At 46.0% G+C, this 18,464-nt stretch overlaps 1 protein-coding gene across 1 annotated transcript in view; it reads left to right on the plus strand.

The window, feature by feature from the left end:
• Nucleotides 1-2,345: 2,345 nt before the first annotated feature.
• Nucleotides 2,346-18,464, plus strand: part of LOC119179104 (fatty acid synthase) — a 192,656-nt gene continuing 176,537 nt past the window's right edge. Inside the window, exon 1 of the mRNA XM_075869593.1 lies at nt 2,346-2,409. The gene's annotated coding sequence lies outside the window, so the exon portion shown is untranslated. The remainder of the gene's footprint in view (nt 2,410-18,464) is intronic.

The raw sequence follows: 18,464 nt of genomic DNA on the forward strand, positions 1-18,464 counted from the left end.
CGGCATCGATATCTATGGTCCCCTTCCCAACACTGCTGACGGTAACCGCTGGATCATAGTTGCCGTCGACCATCTCACGCGGTATGCGGAAACTTCATCCGTTTCCTCGTCTACAGCAAAAGACGTTGTGACTTTCGTTCTTCACAACATCGTATTACGTCATGGAACACCTCGGGAGTTACTGAGCGATCGTGGTCGCGTATTCTTGTCAGACGTCATCACAGCATTGCTGCGTGAGTGCCACGTCGTTCACCGCACTACAAGCGCCTATCATTCCCAGACAAATGGAATGACGAAGCGCTTTAACCGCACCTTTGGTGACATGCTGTCTATGTATATCTCGTCAGACCACTCCAATCGGGACCGAGTGCTCCCATTTATCACGTTCGCTTTTAATACCGCCATTCAAAGCAATACTGGGTTCTCTCCTTTTTTCCTCCTTTACGGACGCGAACCTTCTTGCACTATGGACACCATTCTTTCGTACAAACCTGACTCCTCAGAGTCCACGACTTTGTCTCAAGCCGCTACATACGCTGAAGAATGCCGCCAACTGGCAAGATCAGTCACAACCCAAGACCAAGCACGCCAAAAGCACCACCATGACGCATCAAATAACACTACTTCCTACGATCCAGGTTCACTCGTCTGGCTGCATGTCCCTTCTGCTAAACCTGGCCTTTCTACCAAGTTGGCCTCCAAGTATCACGGCCCATATCGTGTGCTAGAAAAAACGTCACCAGTGAATTACCTCATCGAGCCACTGAAACCATCTTCTGACGAACGTCGTCGTGGCCAGGAAATTGTCCACGTCTCGAGACTCAAGCCCTGCTACGACCCTCCCGTGTTTACTTGTCCATAGGTCGCCAGGATGGCTCCTTATTTCGCGGGGAGTAATTGTAATGAATCTTAATAACGGACGTTCTGCTGGCAATGAAGAAGACGAGGATGATCAGTGGCTGCAGTAGTAGCTCGCGCACGCCGCTCGCCATTAGTCAGACCTGCCTGATAAAGGACATTTTGCCAAGCTACGTCTGAACCTTTCTCGACGTACAACACCTCTATTTCAATATATATATATATATATATATATATATATATATATATATATATATATATATATATATATATATATATATATATATATATATATATTTATGAGATCTAACAGACTATAATGCCAAGAAAAGTATAGGGAAGGTATTAGACCATATGGCATTGTAACAAAGAAGAAATAAAAGTGGAAAGAAGGATAACTTGCCTTGGGTAGGATCCGAACCTGCGACATTCGAATGACGCGTCATTCGAAGGTCGCCGCTTCGGCTCCTGCCCACGACAAGTTATCCTTTCACCCACTTTTCTTTCTTCTTTGTTACAATACCACTCGGTGTAATATCTTCCCCTATACTTTCTTTGGCATTATTGTCTGTTAGGTCTCATCAATATTGTATAAAACACGGAAAGACGAGCCTGATGCTGGGTATTGACCGAGTGTTAGGTGAATTTTTTTTTGTTTTTCTTCGCATTACTTCTCGTATAAGCTAGGTATAGTTCATACAACAAATTTAATTACTGATTATTAATATTTAAATTGTTAAAAGGATGAAGAATTAAGCACGATATTCTTTTAGTCTGACTGATAAATTCTCTATGGCGTAATAAACATTCCTGCGACTGTAGCTCAGTGTAGAAGCGCCGAATGATAGAACAACAAGTTAGGATATTTCCAGACCCAAGTTTTGAAGAGGTGGCGCTATGAATCTTGCCCTTAGCATCTTCAACTTCGTCGTCTTCTCTTGCAGACTTAGGCTGCACACCTTTATTCGTTTTCTTGAGGCCTCCCAACTCACTCTACAACATGGCTACATAGTAAAATAGCAAGCACCGCTTTCATGCGATGCTGGGCTTTCACATATAGCGCGTTGCAGTGACTTTAGCTTGATGTGTCCACGAGTCCCTGAACTGCCGTCTAACATTTCAGAGATCCCTCGCGTTCTTATTACTCTTGCGTCACACACGATTCATCTGGTGGGCTGATGACTCACACAGTCGAAACTTTGCGCTTTGTTTTAAATACAGTAATGCAAATATGAGTCATTCTTTATTGTGAGGACAGAAAAATAAATCCTCGGCCCACACCATAAACATGTGGCAGGCAGCAAATAGGGGTCAATCAATAATTGTCATGGCTTGAATAATTCAAAAAATAAATATAGCAGTTCTCAAATGTTTGCTACTGCGTTGAGTCCTAGAGTGACTTTAACATTCTTGTTTGTTTTTGTGTGGTTCTTTCTCACTGGACTATATAATGTGTCAAACAGGTTCGAGCTATTGTAGTTAGATCTACCTCACAGGTGCCACAGCAACAGGGTGTTGCAAGAAGGAAAAAATCTCTAAGGCCAAAAAAATGTAAGTTCACGTTTGCAATATTCACAAGAAGAGACATTCTCTTTGGTACCGCGAAATATTCGTAGCTAAACCTGTGCGGTACGCTCAACGTATCAAGATAAGAAGCTTTATCAGTGGTACAGCTGCAAGCGGCCCTTGTGTGTTGGAAAGTCCAACCAGATGCAACGGTTGGCTTTTTATGCCTTTATGGCTACAATGGCACTGCCACTATACCTGTAACTTGCGTTCAATACTGGAATATGAGGGTACTGTTATTTGTCGCTCTAGTCGTGCCCCACAACTTTTACGGAGATGCTTGCGTGAAAACAACTTCGAAGTTCTTGATCGTATGACGACAATTTAGATATATACAGCATTAACACTTCAAAATCTCAATATTAGGTTAAAGTATTTTTTTACTTAACCTATTATTTTATGCCGTATAATAAATTTGTTGGCGCTGTTGCAAAAAAAAAGCTATCTTAACATGACTAGCACAAATTTACTCCTAGGGACTTGAACTAATGCCCCTTGGCGACAATACCAATATGAGCTGCATGACTGTATTTTGAATACAGCTGTTTCAATAAGTAGATGTCAGTATTCAAATTATTTCTGGCGGGATGGTGAACCCTGGGTGTGGAACTTCATCCTCCGAAATTACTTCGGCAGTTCATAGCATATCCAGCTAGCAGTGTTGATTACTGCAGCGAGCCTGTTATGCGTGGTGCTTTCGATTGCTGTTGTCACTTGTAATTATAGTTTCGAGCTACGTTCAGCAATGGGTGTCTTTCCAGGCTGTAAGTCATGTATCAAAAATTCCTTTGTTTCGTGTAATCCAATATCTATAGTAGTAAAGGTTTCTAAGCCCGCATGTTTAAGCACGTCGATTTTTAAAACCCATGGTTGTAATGTCTAGAAAAACTTGTGTATACTGGCCTTGTTGACAAGTATTAACAACCACGAAATGACGCGACGAAGACGATAACACGAGGCAGCATGTGCACGTGTTTGCGCTGGTGTTTCGTGTGCTTTCCCAAGGTATTAATAATAGAGAGTTTGAGAATTGGGGCCTCTAAGCTCGTCGGGGACTCGAGCAGTTTGCGACCCGCGAGGGCGCATGCGCAGAACTTAAACCAGTCTTGGTCTTTTGCGTTGGTGTCGACCCAAGGCCCCAAGAATAAAAAACAGTGTTGGCTCCAAAGACGTCTTGGGGTGCCAGCAAGACGAAGCAGACGCAGCGTGAGCCACAGTGCCATATGGCGTGCGTCTCACATAGTTTTTAACTTGGCCACGGGTGAGCCCATGTGTCTGACTCAACGCAGCCTGCGTTTGACCCCATTCTCAAAGTCTGCTGATCCTCCGAACGCAAGAGCAACCTACGCAACGCAGCTTGGGAACCAAGTATCTTGGGCGCCCGATTTTTAAACTCTCTAATATTGAAGAGGATGTGATGTGGACATTTAGTATACGCATCCTCTTCACCGGTACATTATCATCATTATCATGTGTGGCTCATGCATCCTCATCGTTGTCGCGTAGCATCATCATCTTGGCTTATTCATCGTAGCTGTCGGCTGCCGGTTCCTCGGGCCTAATAAAAGGTAATCCAAACCAAGACTTCCTACGTGGTGGAGAGTGCTGTTAGATCCCCCGCCATCCTCTCGACCACTCTACCCCCTGAAGCTACGCTAAGGTTGCCGCTTGGGCCAGGTGTCCGAAAATATGTCGCACCAAGATGAGGCCGGTGCTGCAGCCGTTCCCACTCAACCACCGCGTGCCGTGCCTTCTCACGTCATCAACAGCCTCCAGCGTGAGCCCCATCCCTTCGCTGGTATGCGCGGGGAAGATGTGGAAGAATGGCTGGACGATTTCGGACGTGTCGGCGCTGCTAACCAGTGGGATAACACCTACAAACTCGCTCACGTGTCATTCTACCTCACGGGTGTCGCGAAGACGTGGTTCCTCAACCACTTCATCGACATCCCCGACTGGTCAGCCTTCAAAGATCAGCTTCGCCATGTCTTTGGCTCACCGGCTGTTCGTTCGGTTCTCGCAAAGAAAGCTCTCGCGACTCGGAAACAGCACATCGGGGAGTCGTACACTTCCTACATCGAGGATGTTCTTTCACTTTGCCGCCGGGTTGACACACCAATGACAGAATCAGACAAAGTGCGCCAGCTTCTTAAGGGGATTGCACCCGTCGCATTCAATGCCCTAGCGATCGAGAATCCGGCTACCGTTGCTGACGTTGCGACAACCTGTCAGCGCCTCGAAGAACTTGAGTCTATGCGCCTACAACCAGACAGTGGCGCGGCCCGTATTACGACTGATCCAAACCTGCGAGACACAATAAGGGCAATCTTACGCGAAGAATCAGAATCAATGGGATTCACACTACCTTCAGTGTGTCTAATCCAGTCTTCTTCAACGTCATTGCGGGATGTCATCAGGGAAGAGCTCCCGTCCATGACCCACATGGCCAACCTGCAGCCCATCGTCTCTCGTACTCTACCATCGTTCCCGCACAACGCCGCCGCACCACCAGGCACCGTCAGCTCGACGTTCCCGCCACGAACGTACGCGTCGTTTGCTGCCGCACCTCCCACAAGCTTTCCCACGAGCTTTTCATCACCACCGCGTGAGCTGTCACCTGTCCCTCTGACTTCTCTCTCTCCTGGTGCAGTTAGCGCAAGCTACTACCCTCCTCATCGATCGACTTGGCCTACGTGCTATTATGGCGGCTATCGTGGTCACATTGCACGCTTTTGCCGCAAGCGCCAGCAAGACGAGCGCCGAGGGTATGACATACGCGAACGGGACTATACCGCAGGAGCCTTGTACCAGGGTCACCGTTATTCGTCACCGCCGCGTCGGTCTCCCTCTCCGCCAGCATCGGGTGAACTGCGCAGTAGCCACCGATCAACCCGACGCCGTTCACCGTCGCCTTACCGGCGCTCTTCTTCTCCTCTTCAGCCTGCTTCCCTTACTTCCGATCGGCGTCCGGAAAACTAAGCGATGCAGTTTTTGGAGGACAAACGGCATTCTAACACATGACTCCAATTCCTCCAGCGCGCCCCTACAATATGATTGCGGTCACAGTTGAGGGAGTGGACGTTGATGCTTTGGTGGACACTGGGGCTGCGTTTTCTGTTATTCGTGCTGATTTGTGTGCCCGTCTTCGAAAAGTCACGACGCCTTATGATGGACCGACACTGGTTAGAGCTCAGGGAACAATGATTCGCCCTTCCGCTCTCTGTACTGCCCGTGTACTAATCGACGAAATTCTTCATCATATGGAATTTGCTGTGCTATCCCCGTGCTCCCACGAACTCATTTTAGGCTGGGACTTTCTTTCCTCTGCTCCTGCGGTTATTTGCTGTGCACAACGAGTCGTCCATCTTACTGACACGGACCACTTGCTCAACAACGAAACCTACAGGCCACTTCGACTCATCGCTGCAGTAGACATCGAGTTACCACCAAACGAACATCAATTAGTGACAGTTTTGTCCAACGACGTTGACCTTGGTGACAATTAGGTCAATCTGTCACCATGTTGCCTTAATGAAGGCATAGATCTGGCATCAGGTGTGGCTCGCTTCAACAATGGATCAACTGTCCTCGCTGCTACCAACACTACACAAGATAAAATTTTACTACCACGGGGCACTACTGTCGCCTGCGTTGCCGATCTGCAGCCTGTGTGCGTTGTGCCTCTTACCCCTGTCTCTTCTAAAGGCCATCCTGCAGATCATGCTGCTTCATCGGCCTTTACAGCAGCCATCAGCAAAGACTTGAATGACTCACAAAAGTAGCAGCTGCTTGATTTGTTGGAAAAGCATGCAAACTCCTTTGACGTTTATTCATCCACCCTGGGCCAGACAACTGCTACAGCACATCGTATTCAGACCGACGGAACATTCATTGTGCACCGCCGTCCGTACCGCGTCTGTCTAGCTGAACAAAAAATCATTGAAGAAAACGTAGACGATATGCTCCAACGGGAGATAATCCGACCCTCAACCAGTCCTTGGTCGTCGCCCATCGTTCTGGTACGTAAAAAAGACGGTTCCGTACGATTTTGTGTCGATTACCGAGCACTCAATAAGATCACTAGGAAGGACGTATACCCCATGCCACGCATCGACGACGCCCTAGATTCCTTACAGGGTGCTGAATACTTTTCAAACCTCGACTTGCGTTCCGGCTATTGGCAAATCCCCATGCACGAAGATGATAAAGAAAAAACTGCGTTTGCAACCCCGGACAGCTATACGAATTCAATGTTATGCCGTTCGGTCTATGCAATGCTCCCGCAGCTTTTGAGCGCATGATTGACACCGTGCTGCGTGGCCTGAAATAAAAGACTTGCCTATGTTACCTCGATGACATTGTTGTCTTTACATCGACGTTTCCTCAACATCTGCAACGCTTGGACGAGGTCCTGACTTGTCTTGCGTGCGCTGGTCTTCAAATTAACACCAAAAAGTGTCATTTCGCCAGCAGATCTATCAAGGTACTCGGTCATGTTTTGAGCAAGGACGGAATTCGCCCAGACCATGATAAAACTGCTGCAGTGCTTCGCTTCCCTCGCCCTGACCAACCAAAAGATTTGCGAAGTTTCCTTGGTCTCGCCTCTTACTTTCGGCGATTCATACAAAACTTTGCCTCCATAGCCGCACCACTTCATAAGCTATTTGCTTCCGGTATGCCCTTTCAGTGGTCTCAGGAATGTGAATCGGCTTTCGACAGGTTGAAGAGTGCCCTCACGACCAACCCTGTACTTGCTCATTTTCACGATGATGCACCGACCTTCCTGCACAAAGACGCTAGCGGTCGCGGTTTAGGAGCCGTGCTCCTGCAACGCGACAACTCTTCGCGAGAGCGAGTCGTTGCATACGCCAGCCGCGTCCTCTCCGCAGCCGAGAGGAACTACACGATCACTGAGCAGGAGTGCCTCGCCATCGTTTGGTCAGTACAGAAATTTCGTCCATATCTGCATGGCCGCCATTTCACCATTGTGACCGACCACCATGCTTTATGTTGGCTTTCGACTCTCAAGAACTTGTCGGGACGCCTTGGACGCTGGATTCTACGCCTCCAAGAATATGATCTTGAGATCGTGTACAAGTGTGGCAGGAAGCATAGTGACGCCGATGCTCTTTCTCGCTGCCCACTACCAGCGACTTAACTCGGAGTTTCCGCCATCAATTTGCACAACACACCCTCGGAGTGCACGTCTTCGGCGGTTTCCTCTCTCGCCTCTATGGACCAGCTACCTTCGGACGACCCGCACGATTTTTCTTCTCGACAGTTGGCTGACCCATACTGTCGACGTATTATAGACTACCTAACTGGCAGTTCCCGTCCACCTAATGCCAGGCTCCGTCGCCAACTCTCGCAATTTAAGCTGGACAACTCGGTGCTGTACCGCAAAATTTACCATCCTGACGGTCAGCGCTGGGTTCCTGTTCTACCCCGATCGCTTCGGTCCGAAGTCCTCAGGGCACTTCATGACCATCCGACTGCTGGTCACCTTGGTTACCATAAAACGTATGATCGCCTTCGAAGTCAGTTTTATTGGCCAGGCATTACCACTAGTGTAGCTTGGTACGTCGGGTCCTGCACTACCTGCCAATGTAGAAAACTACCAACATCTGCTCCCGCCGGTAAACTACAGCCTCTTCCGTGCCCAGCCATACCATTTGAAGTTGTAGGCGTCGACCTTTATGGCCCCCTCCCAGTCAGTGCTGCTGGAAACTGGTGGATAGTAACAGCCATTGACCATTTGACGCGCTACGCTGAGACGGCATCCGTTACTACAGGTTCAGCTTCTGAGATTGCCGATTTCATCCTCCGAGCCATTATACTGCGTCATGGTGCTCCACGTGTGTTGCTCAGTGACCGTGGAAGGGCCTTCCTTTCACAACTAGTGAACGAACTGCTTCAGGCCTCCGGCACAACTCACAAGACTGCCTCTAGTTATCATCCCCAGACTAACGGCCTCACTGAGCGATTCCACCGCACTCTTTCTGACCTGATCACCGCCTATATTCAACCAGACCACAAAAACTGGGACGTTGTTCTACCATTCGTCACTTTCGCCTACAATACGGCCATTCAGTGAACAACCGGCTACTCGCCATTTTACCTAGTTTATGGACGCTCCCCTACTTCTTTCCTGGATGTCTCCTTCTTTACCTGCCAAGCGAATTCATCTCCATCCTCTTCAGAGGAATACGTTTCACGACTCGCGCAGTGCCGCCAACGAGCTCGTATAAACACTGAAGCCCGCCAGCAAGACAGAAAGCTAGTTTATGATGAATCGAATCGTGATGTATCCTTCCAACCTGGAGACGAAGTACTCCTTTTGACGCCTGTTCGCACACCTGGTTTGTGCGACAAATTTCAGCCTCGATTTATTGGGCCGTACATAGCTCTTGAAGAGACTTCACCAGTTAATTACCGCGTGACGCCACTTGTAGCCCCAGCAGATCGCCGTTATCGAACTACAGAGGTCGTCCATGTCTTCCGTATGAAGCCCTTCATGCGACGTTCTTTGTCCCCTTGACTTGCCGTGGCCAGGCTGGCCGCTTTCACGTGGGGGGAATAAATGTGGGCATTTAGTAGACGAATCCTCTTCACGGGTACATTATCATCATTATCATGTGTGGCTCAAGCATCCTCATCGTTGTCGCGTAGCATCATCATCTTGGCTCATTCATCGTAGCTGTCGGCTGCCGGTTCCTCGGGCCTAATAAAAGGTAATCCAAACCAAGACTTCATATTATTGATAATAGTTGGGGTTTAACGTCCCGAAACCGGCATATGGTTACGAGAGACGTCACAGTGGAGGGCTACAGATATTTCGACGATCAGGACTTCGTTCACGCGCATCTAAATCTAAGCACACGGACGTCAAGCATTTTCACCCCCATCAAAAATGCTTGCCGAAATTCGATTCGTTGACGTACTAGTCAGCAGAAGATTGCCTTAGCCACTGGACTACCGTGGCAGGTTAGCGAATTCTCTGAAAAAACTGGGGGGAGGGGGGGGGGTTGCGGAGTTCCACTTTTGATGACCAAACCTGCGCGACCGAGCATGCCCGTGAGGTGGCGTCTAGGCAAGCCCTTGACGTCCCCTCATGGGAGGCCTAGGCCCGGCCACCTAAACCTGCTCGTTTCTTATAATAAAGTTTATTCCTCTTCCTCCTCTTTGCGTGCTGTGCGTAACCTTGGCAGAACGATCTCACACAGTTGTGAAGCTTCTCAATTTTTGCTGTGCGACTAGTTTCGGGCGTTGCTAAGAGTCGTTACGTGTAGAATAAGATGGAATTGCAATAAACACAGATAGCTGTAAATAACCGGATTCACAATTAGTTGATACCCCTAATGCAACCAGGCCATGTCATACCAATTTTGTTCATTTAACGTTAACAAAATGACCACTAGCGACCACGATCACGTCGCATAAATAATAATGTAAACGACATGTACGACATCATTTTCATAATGGGCCTGTGAGGCCATGCCAATTTCGGCATATCCAGAACGAAGAATAGGGCCACTGCAAGAGCACATTCGTGGGCGGCGACCAGCCTTTTTTCATAGCTTGTATTCATCGATGAACAAAGGGGTGTGTAGTTAAAGAATAGGAACGAGAAGTAGCACTTTTATAATATAGAGAGATAACAAACACTTGTAAGACATGTACCCAAAGGCTAGTTCTAGGTCCGGTAACAATGAATACGAAATTTCAGCACAGCCGTGTGAGCCATCGAAAGGTACAGTTTGGAATCGCTTTTCTGTTTATTCCAATGAAAGAGGTGTTTCGTCACTTATCCGCAATACTGATGCAGAAATTCTCTCGGTGCACGTGCGCAAGTGGTGCACGTGCGCTTTCTTTGTCTTCGTCGGAAGCTGGCGCGGTGAACGCTCTACGCTACCGCTCGGCCGCACAACACCTCAGAAGCCGAGGCAGCGCCGCGGTGGGCTCGCAACACAGCAGCAGCTCGGGCTCATAACCGATACCCTGCGGTGAAAGCCTAGGAAGCCGAACCGGAGAAGCCTCGCTGTCAAGCAAAGCTGGAGCGGCCGGCCAGCGAAGCAGAAGTGAAAAGGGCGCGTGGTCAAGTGGACCCTGCGGTAAGAGGTCGCGAAGCAGAAACAAAACAGAAGCGGTGGCAAGAGAACTCCGATGTGCGGGTGCAGCATGCGGCGCCCAAGCGCCATAGTAGCTACTACCTGACGTGGGCGGTGCCGACGCGCGCTTCAGGCGTGATTTCCTCGACTACGTGTTCGGCCGCAGCTGCAAAATACGCGATCGCTTGTGGTTCGGCAACAACATGACATGTCACGTTACGCTCTTCGTTGTGTATCGTACGACTGCAAACTTTCCACTGCCTTCAGCGGCGCCTGTAGCAACGTTGCCTTCTCGAACATTTCATTGCGTCCCATCATGGCTGATCCCTTGGCAAGACACTCATAAAGTAAAAACCCTAAAGGAAAACGAGTCCCAGAGCTCACTGAGAGAATCCCTTCTTGTACTTTGTAAAATAGCTTCTCTTGTGAATATAATGCATCATAAAGCATTCATATTTAAAGGGTAGTGAATACTCGAGCTCATCAAGGAACGCCCTTCTTATACTTTGCAAAATAACATGTGTTCTGTATGTATAGGGTATATAGACATACACAATGTATATAATCAACATCGTGTATGTTTTTAAAACAAACCTGTAACGTCTACTTATCAAGATGGAAGTTTTGTACAGAGAATTCGCGGGTTACCCGATCATGTCCGAGCAAGCTCTTTAACATCATTCACTTTGTAGATACGGCAGTGATTGTTTTTACCGCAAGCAATATCCTTGACAGAGTAAAGACATCTTACACGAATATTTCATTTGCTCTGAACGCGAGAGTGTGTCATAATCTTGGAAAAAAAGTTTCTGCGAAAGGATTTTTTTTCGGGGGAGGGAGAAAAATTAGAGTGCGCAAAATCTTCAATGATTTCTCCTTACAGATTTCTGCCCAAGGCCTACACTGTAGTGGCCTATTGAATAGGCCATAGCAACGCCGCTCTGTTTTACTTTTTCGCGCGTATATTTTGCTCTTTGCTTTTTTTGTCAACTTTCTTCCCCATTCCCCTTTCTCTTAGTGCAGGACAGCAAAGCGGATGCCCAAAATTCAAGTTAACCTTCCTGCTTTTCTCTCACTTTATTCTCTCTCTTTCTCTTCGTGCCAAGAAGAAATGTTTTTTCCTAAAAATATATTGCAGTCCCCTGGAAGAGGCACTCTTGGCGACGACACGTGCCACCACGTCAATTTGTCGCAATGTCAGCATGCTTGTTTCCGCACCTCTTGCGAAATTTCTCGCGAGCTTTTTAAATACCGCTGCCGCTGCATGTCAATGACCCGGTGTTAGGAGCCCCTATGTTACTCTACCTCGCATGCATTTACGACAATACAAATATGACTGACTTCTTGTATCAAATGAAGACTGTCACAGTGTCAATTCGTGCACGACCTCTCATTCATTGTACCCGGAGAACAAATTAAACGCGGTACTTCCTCCAGGTGACAAGCACATTGACCCTATCAAGTTTTACTTTGTGTCACGTGACGTCAAGTATGTTTGTTTGGTCGATAATATTCCCTTAATGTCGACTATTTGGGGCTACACTTGTTTACAGGCCACTATGACTGAGCCAGGCTTGTATACGTTATTTCTATCACTTCCTAAAAAGATAATATATTACCATAGCCAATTACAGCCGCTCAAAAGCAAGTGAGAAAGAAGTATTTAAATAAAAGCTGCAGACGTCTATCTGGCTATTCGCCTTACATGCTACTTCGGGTACTGGATGATGATTATCCTATGTACAGTGATAAGCACATAATGCATACAACCACATACGTAGAGTGCACTTTTTAGTACAACGCTTTTGCGCTTGCCAGAGCGTAAAAAGCGCTCTTGTGGCGCGTAAAAAACTAGAGGTGTTTTACCATGGGCCTAGGATCTGTGTCAGCTCCAAGTCGGAGTCCCGTTTGAAATTTAAGGCCACCTTTAGAGACTGTCTTGACTGCGTGTGGCGTCCGTTCACAGAGTACGTAATTGATATCTTCAAGGATGATACATTGGACGCACATTGATGAACCCGACAGTACAATTTTCGTCCTAAAGTACCCCTGCACCACATTCCTCAATTTGTGTTGCTGTAAAACACTAACCTAGGTCGATATACATTGAACTGCCCTGGCTTGCAGAATAAGACTGGAAGACTGGAGGCTTGCTTGAAGGTTGGGACGCGTACTTTGGCTTCTGTGAGATGTCCTTGATATGGATTCTTTTACGTTTCTTAGTTAAAAGGTGAATCGCTACAAAGACTACACTCTCAATGCGTGCGCTGGGGGACAAACGCCTTGCGCACCAGTTCTGAATTGCGCAGTGCTTCAAGGCTGGTCCGTGTCTTATATGATGCGTCGTGCTTCGATGTTATCGGTGCTTCGAAAAGTCATTTCAGTCAAGGCGAAGGAAAAGGAGAAAAAAATAGTTTATGCAAGGGGTCCCAACCAAGCAGTCCCCGATTTTTCTGAGTAATAGCTACCTCACAGGACTGGTTATGACATAATTATGAATAAAATGTTGTTAATCGAGGTAATTGTTTACGAGTAAATGAAAATAAATTGCCCAGAATGTTACAGTTTCAAAACAGAAATCGATTGTGTCACAAAAACACGAGAAAACAGAACTGATTACACATACTCGAATTATTGTAACGTGTGACAATTCTAGTCTCAGCGAATACAATCCCAGAAATTTGCCGCTGTTTGGGGTCAAACTACAGTACGCTTTAGCGCGTCCCAGTGCATGCCAGAAATTTGAATTCGAGCTGGCCGTGCAAGCCAGTGAAATATTTTGCTGGCTATAGCGGCTCGGGGTTGATAAACCTTTGACGCTGACTGGAAATTTATTAGTAAATGTTTTTGAAACCCTTCCTCAGTTCCACCTAAGGTGGTATGCCAGGCACACAATCACTCAAGCATCCTAATTGCTCACTTAATAACTGTCTCTCTCTCTCTTCATTGCACGACTGTTAACCTGCTAAGGCTTGAATTACCAAGGTGACTTCACCATGCACTTTTTTTACTGAGGCTTGTAGATGATGTTAGAGACACACAGTTGCTAAACGCATGATCTTTAACGACAAGGAAATGCACTTCAAAGCATGAGCAACGAACATACAACAATACTCAATAACATGGTCTCAAACCTCACGTGTCAGGTCTCCTACAGGTGCAGCGTCGAATTGAGACGTCTCTTCTGGCACCATGAAGCCAATCACCCCTCCATCAAGTTTCCCGGCAAATGTCACATTTTTAATTGAGAGACACCACATGTGCCAGCGTTCTTGAGCCAACCCTCGTGTAAAGACTTCTAAATCTGTCATAAAATATAACAGTGATGTGATGTGGCATGCCAAATTTTCGTGTTTTCAAGGAAAAGTATAACGAAGAGGGTGAAATTGGGGCTGTTGTTTATTCTGCTGGAGTGGCGTACTTATGACTTGGCCATGTGAAATGCAGCTTGGTTCATCGAAGTAACGTAAGTAGTGCAGTGTTAAATGTGGCTATACTATACTCGGCTTAACAACAAAATTAACAAATGGTCCTAGCTTACGCACCTAAGGCACCATCGAAGGTTACTGCTAACAAACGCCATCTTCGCCCAACAATTATTAGAGCAAAATGGTAATCTACTCCTAGTAGCAGGGCTGGGCAGTGTCGAAGATACGTGTATTTGAGATACTCTTTCTGTATTTTGTATTTGTATCGCGATACGTTTCGTAAGGCGAGTATCTGTATTGCCGTCACATTCGATGGTGTATCGTGAATCGTAAGATACAAGATACTGCGCTCGCAATCTTATACCGTGCTGAACATTATTCACTGACTCAATTCCGCTGCTCAGGTTGGTACAGCTGCCGCTAAGCCACCTGAATAAATCTAAGGGCAGTGACATCACTTTATATTTTCGTCCCACTCCATCAGTCAGGCCAGGCGATATAGCAAGCGCGTGTCTTTCGGTGAAACTGAGCTCACAAAGTTTCGACAGAAACTACATTTGCATGCTTGCTCTTTTGTTTTCGAGATTTCTTTTGTCTTCAGTGGTTTCAGAGCCATTACAATTAACCTTAGCCCCTTGCGAGCACCGAGACTGCAATGTGTGCGGCGATGACCGCACAAATTTTATGCCGCTCTCCAGCGTGCAGCTACACCACCGGTACTGATGTATCTAAAAAAACAAGCACTTATCTTTCACACGATATCTCGGCGTACCTTGCCGCTTTTTTCTTGCCGTTTCTATTCAAACAAATCGGGATATGGGAATGATACTGTTTGATGATTGATCGATATGAGGAATTTGACGTCCCAAAACCACTACGTGATTATTAGAGACACCATATGGAAGGGCCCCGGAGATTTCGACCACCTAGGGTTCCTTAACGTGCACCTAAATCTGCACACACGGTTCTACCACATTTTCGCAATACGACTGCTAGCACAAGTGCACCCTCAGTTTTCCTTTCCTTGCATCCCGTACATCGCCTAGTACTCTCAACTGTTCTTTTTTTTTTGTAGGAAGAAGAGGCAGTCTCTTGAATGATATTAGTCTTTTGCAAAGTACAGCCAAAATGATTTCTCGCTTTTATCATTATTATTTAATTGTGTGCTTTATTTTCGCTAGTACGTACAAATTTATATTAACCTGAGTTTATTTTTCTATTATAGCGATTTGGAAAACGAAAATGTGATTGTGTAGGGCTGCGTTTAGTATACAACACCAAATATTTTGCTTACTGCTGGGTAAAATAAAGAATTTGAGTTTACAATATGGAAATATAAACTAATCAGGAGCTATCTGAAAGACGTTACAAAGGGGCTTCTTGAAACATTGTGATGTCAAATGGTCCATTTTCTTATGAGCATCCCAACGAGCCCATTCAGGCAATTTTCCACAAGCACTGATTTTTTTATTTCTCTTCTCTTTACAGGTAAGTCAGATACTTAGATATGTGGGGTTTAACGTCCCAAAAAGTCAGATACTTGATGCTTAATTATAATAGCTATTACAAGTGCCACCTGTATCATTCATCTCAACTTACTCACCACATAAGCCTCAAACAACGGCTTTTCTACTTTAGCTATAATTGTTTTGTGCAAACATGCTGCCACGCCCCTTTTTTATTATGGCGTGATTGAGTTTAAGTCACAGAAAAACCTATGACCGCTAGGCATAAGCCGCCCGAAATGTTTGGCAAACTTCTAGATTGTCTCAGATTGCGCTGCTAAGATTACGCCTAAATCCTGTGACGGTGGCCGCATGTCCGTGGAGGTGGAATGCTAAGGGTGCGTGTACATCAATCTGATTCTACGTTGAAGAACACCACATGGCCAAAATTTCCGGCGTCCTGCATTTCCGCTGTCCTCATATTCATATCGTAGCTTTAGAACGTAAAAACTGAAAAAAATATTATTATGATGATGCACAGTACGCGCACAATTATTTAGCGAGCTTAAGCTCACCAGCCATAACGCTGAAAGGTGCGGTCACTGCTGCATAAATACGAGGTGCTTTCGGCCGATCACCAAATTACCGAAGGCCAACGACACTTATTGCCGCTATCAGAGTACAGTACACCTCGCTTGTACTTTCGGTGTGTTCCAATACTAAATGGACGGCGGCCATCACAAATCCCATTTCAATTCTCGCGTAGCCGGCAAAATAGACAGCTCCGAGAAGACCGAATCGTAGACAACTACAGTGCAGGCTGTTTTGCTGTCTAAACAAGAAGACGGCTCAGTGAATCGCTAAGACAGATCAAATCTCCCTGAATTGGCCTTCTACGCACAAGCAGACGCTTCCTCAGACGCTCGATGTGAGACACAGTTATTTGTTTTTTATTTCAACACAAAATTAGCCAGAAAATACCACTGTTAAGTTTGTTTGTTTTAGCTTTTTCTTCTCGAAGCGAGGTGGCGCATCATCGCGTAAAAGCCGTCCAGAAGTGTTCCAATGCTCGGACATCATGGCTTGGTCCTGTCTTCTAAGCAGTCTGCGTAGACTGTCTACGTGCTTTCTAAGAATTGGAACACAGCCCTTGATTTACTAAGTGCTCTGAGCCCAATTTCGCTAATAAGGGAGTTTCATTACTACCAGACTGACTTCTGCTTCCTTCAAAGTCACGAACACATGACAATACAATATGTATGGAACATTTTTGAGGTGCACATGTCTTCTCACTCAACAACATAGTGTGTGAGTATATAGATCACGAATGGCTTACGCCAGCTAGTACGAAAAATAAGAGAAGTAATAGCAGCTTTTTGCACTCTGTGTAGGCATGTTTATATACACTATGTTGCACAAGAATGTCGTGACCACGTTGTTGCTGCTGTACACCAGTGATTCGGTATTGCAAAACGGTGTTTTATGGCCAAACTGAAACTTCACATTGGTATGTACGTCATCATGCGAAGGGTTCTTATTGATGGATAGATATATAAAGTTTAACGTCCCAAAACCACTATATGATTATGAGAGACGCCATAGTGGAGGGTTCCGGATATTTCGACCGCCTGGGGTTCTTTACCCTGCAGCTAAATCTGAGTACATGGGCCTACAACCTTTCGGCCTCCATTTGAAATGCAGCTGCCGCAGCCGGGATTAGATCCCGCGACTGGCGGGTCAGCAGCCGAGTACCTTAGCCACTAGACCATGGTGGTGGGGCAAGGGTTCTTATTGAAGCCAGTGTGATTACATAGAAATCCGCTAGCTGGTCGGCAAGATCAGTAGCAACATCAATCAATTACAAAAATTACTAGCAAGAACTGCTATCAGTGAACTGTCTGCAAAGATATTCTGTTAAGCAGTTACATAAAAGCCGAATACTATTTTCTGAAGTAAAATAATTTAATTTGAGACAGAAATTTTCTAGTGGTCAACAAACATTTATTTAAAATGAAAGCCGGCACATTTCGGAAATTCTCAAGCCGTTTTCTTTTGTGCACAAGCGTTCGAAACAAGATGCTGGCGATTTATAACAATAAATTTGCAAATGTATCGAAGTATCTTAAGATGCAATTGGCAAATATCGTATGGGCTACAGTTTTCGTGGGAGTATCTTGTGTCTGTTTCTCCGGTACCTTCTGTCTGATTATCTTGTATGGCATCGCGATACAGTTTCAAAGTATCTTGGCCCTGTCCTGGCTAGCGGGGCCACCTTCGAACACCACGGACGTAAGAGGCGGGTGCCACTACAGCCCTGTTCAACTGCCCCACCAAATTTGAGCTCCGCATGCGCACTATGCTTTACACTCCGAGCAAAAAAAAAAGCTTGCCCGGGCTTAAGGCCACACATCTTTGCCTATATCCTGATGAGATGATGCACACACCCGCCATTGCCCAGCGCACGTAGCCCAGCTTAGTGCTCAAGATTACCTTTCCACTTCCGCATTTGTTTTCTCATAACTTCTTCCTGTCTCACTAAACTTTGATATTGTTGGCTTCAAAATTTCCACGATGTCAACGTTTTTCTGATTTAGAGGGGTGGCAATACTACTTCGACGTTTCCTTTCAACGGACGGGTTAAGCGTTCCTGTTTTGTGAACAGATCGGCTACTTATATGGGAGTGTTACGTTCAGTGTACACCTCGCGGGAGGTTTAGGTGCATCAAAAGTAAACGCGAAAGAGTATTAAACAATATACTGGCGCTTCATTTAAGGCTATATCGTATTTCGTTGGCATTTTGGGTAGTAAGTGAAACTCTGGTAAACAAATATAGTAGTAAAGACACAGTATACTCTACCTATGTGTAGTATTGTGGAGTATACTATACTATACAAATATATTAAAGACACAATATACCATACTGATAGGCGACTTTAATTCCAAAGTAGGCAAGAAACAGGTCGGAGACCATGCATTAGGGAAATATGGCATTGGCTCTAGAAATGCTAGACGGGAGTATCAGTAGAGTTCGCACAACGTAATAATTTATGTATCTTGA

The sequence above is a fragment of the Rhipicephalus microplus genome, chromosome 7 (genome assembly GCF_043290135.1).
Source record: "Rhipicephalus microplus isolate Deutch F79 chromosome 7, USDA_Rmic, whole genome shotgun sequence".
Lineage (NCBI taxonomy): Eukaryota > Metazoa > Arthropoda > Arachnida > Ixodida > Ixodidae > Rhipicephalus > Rhipicephalus microplus.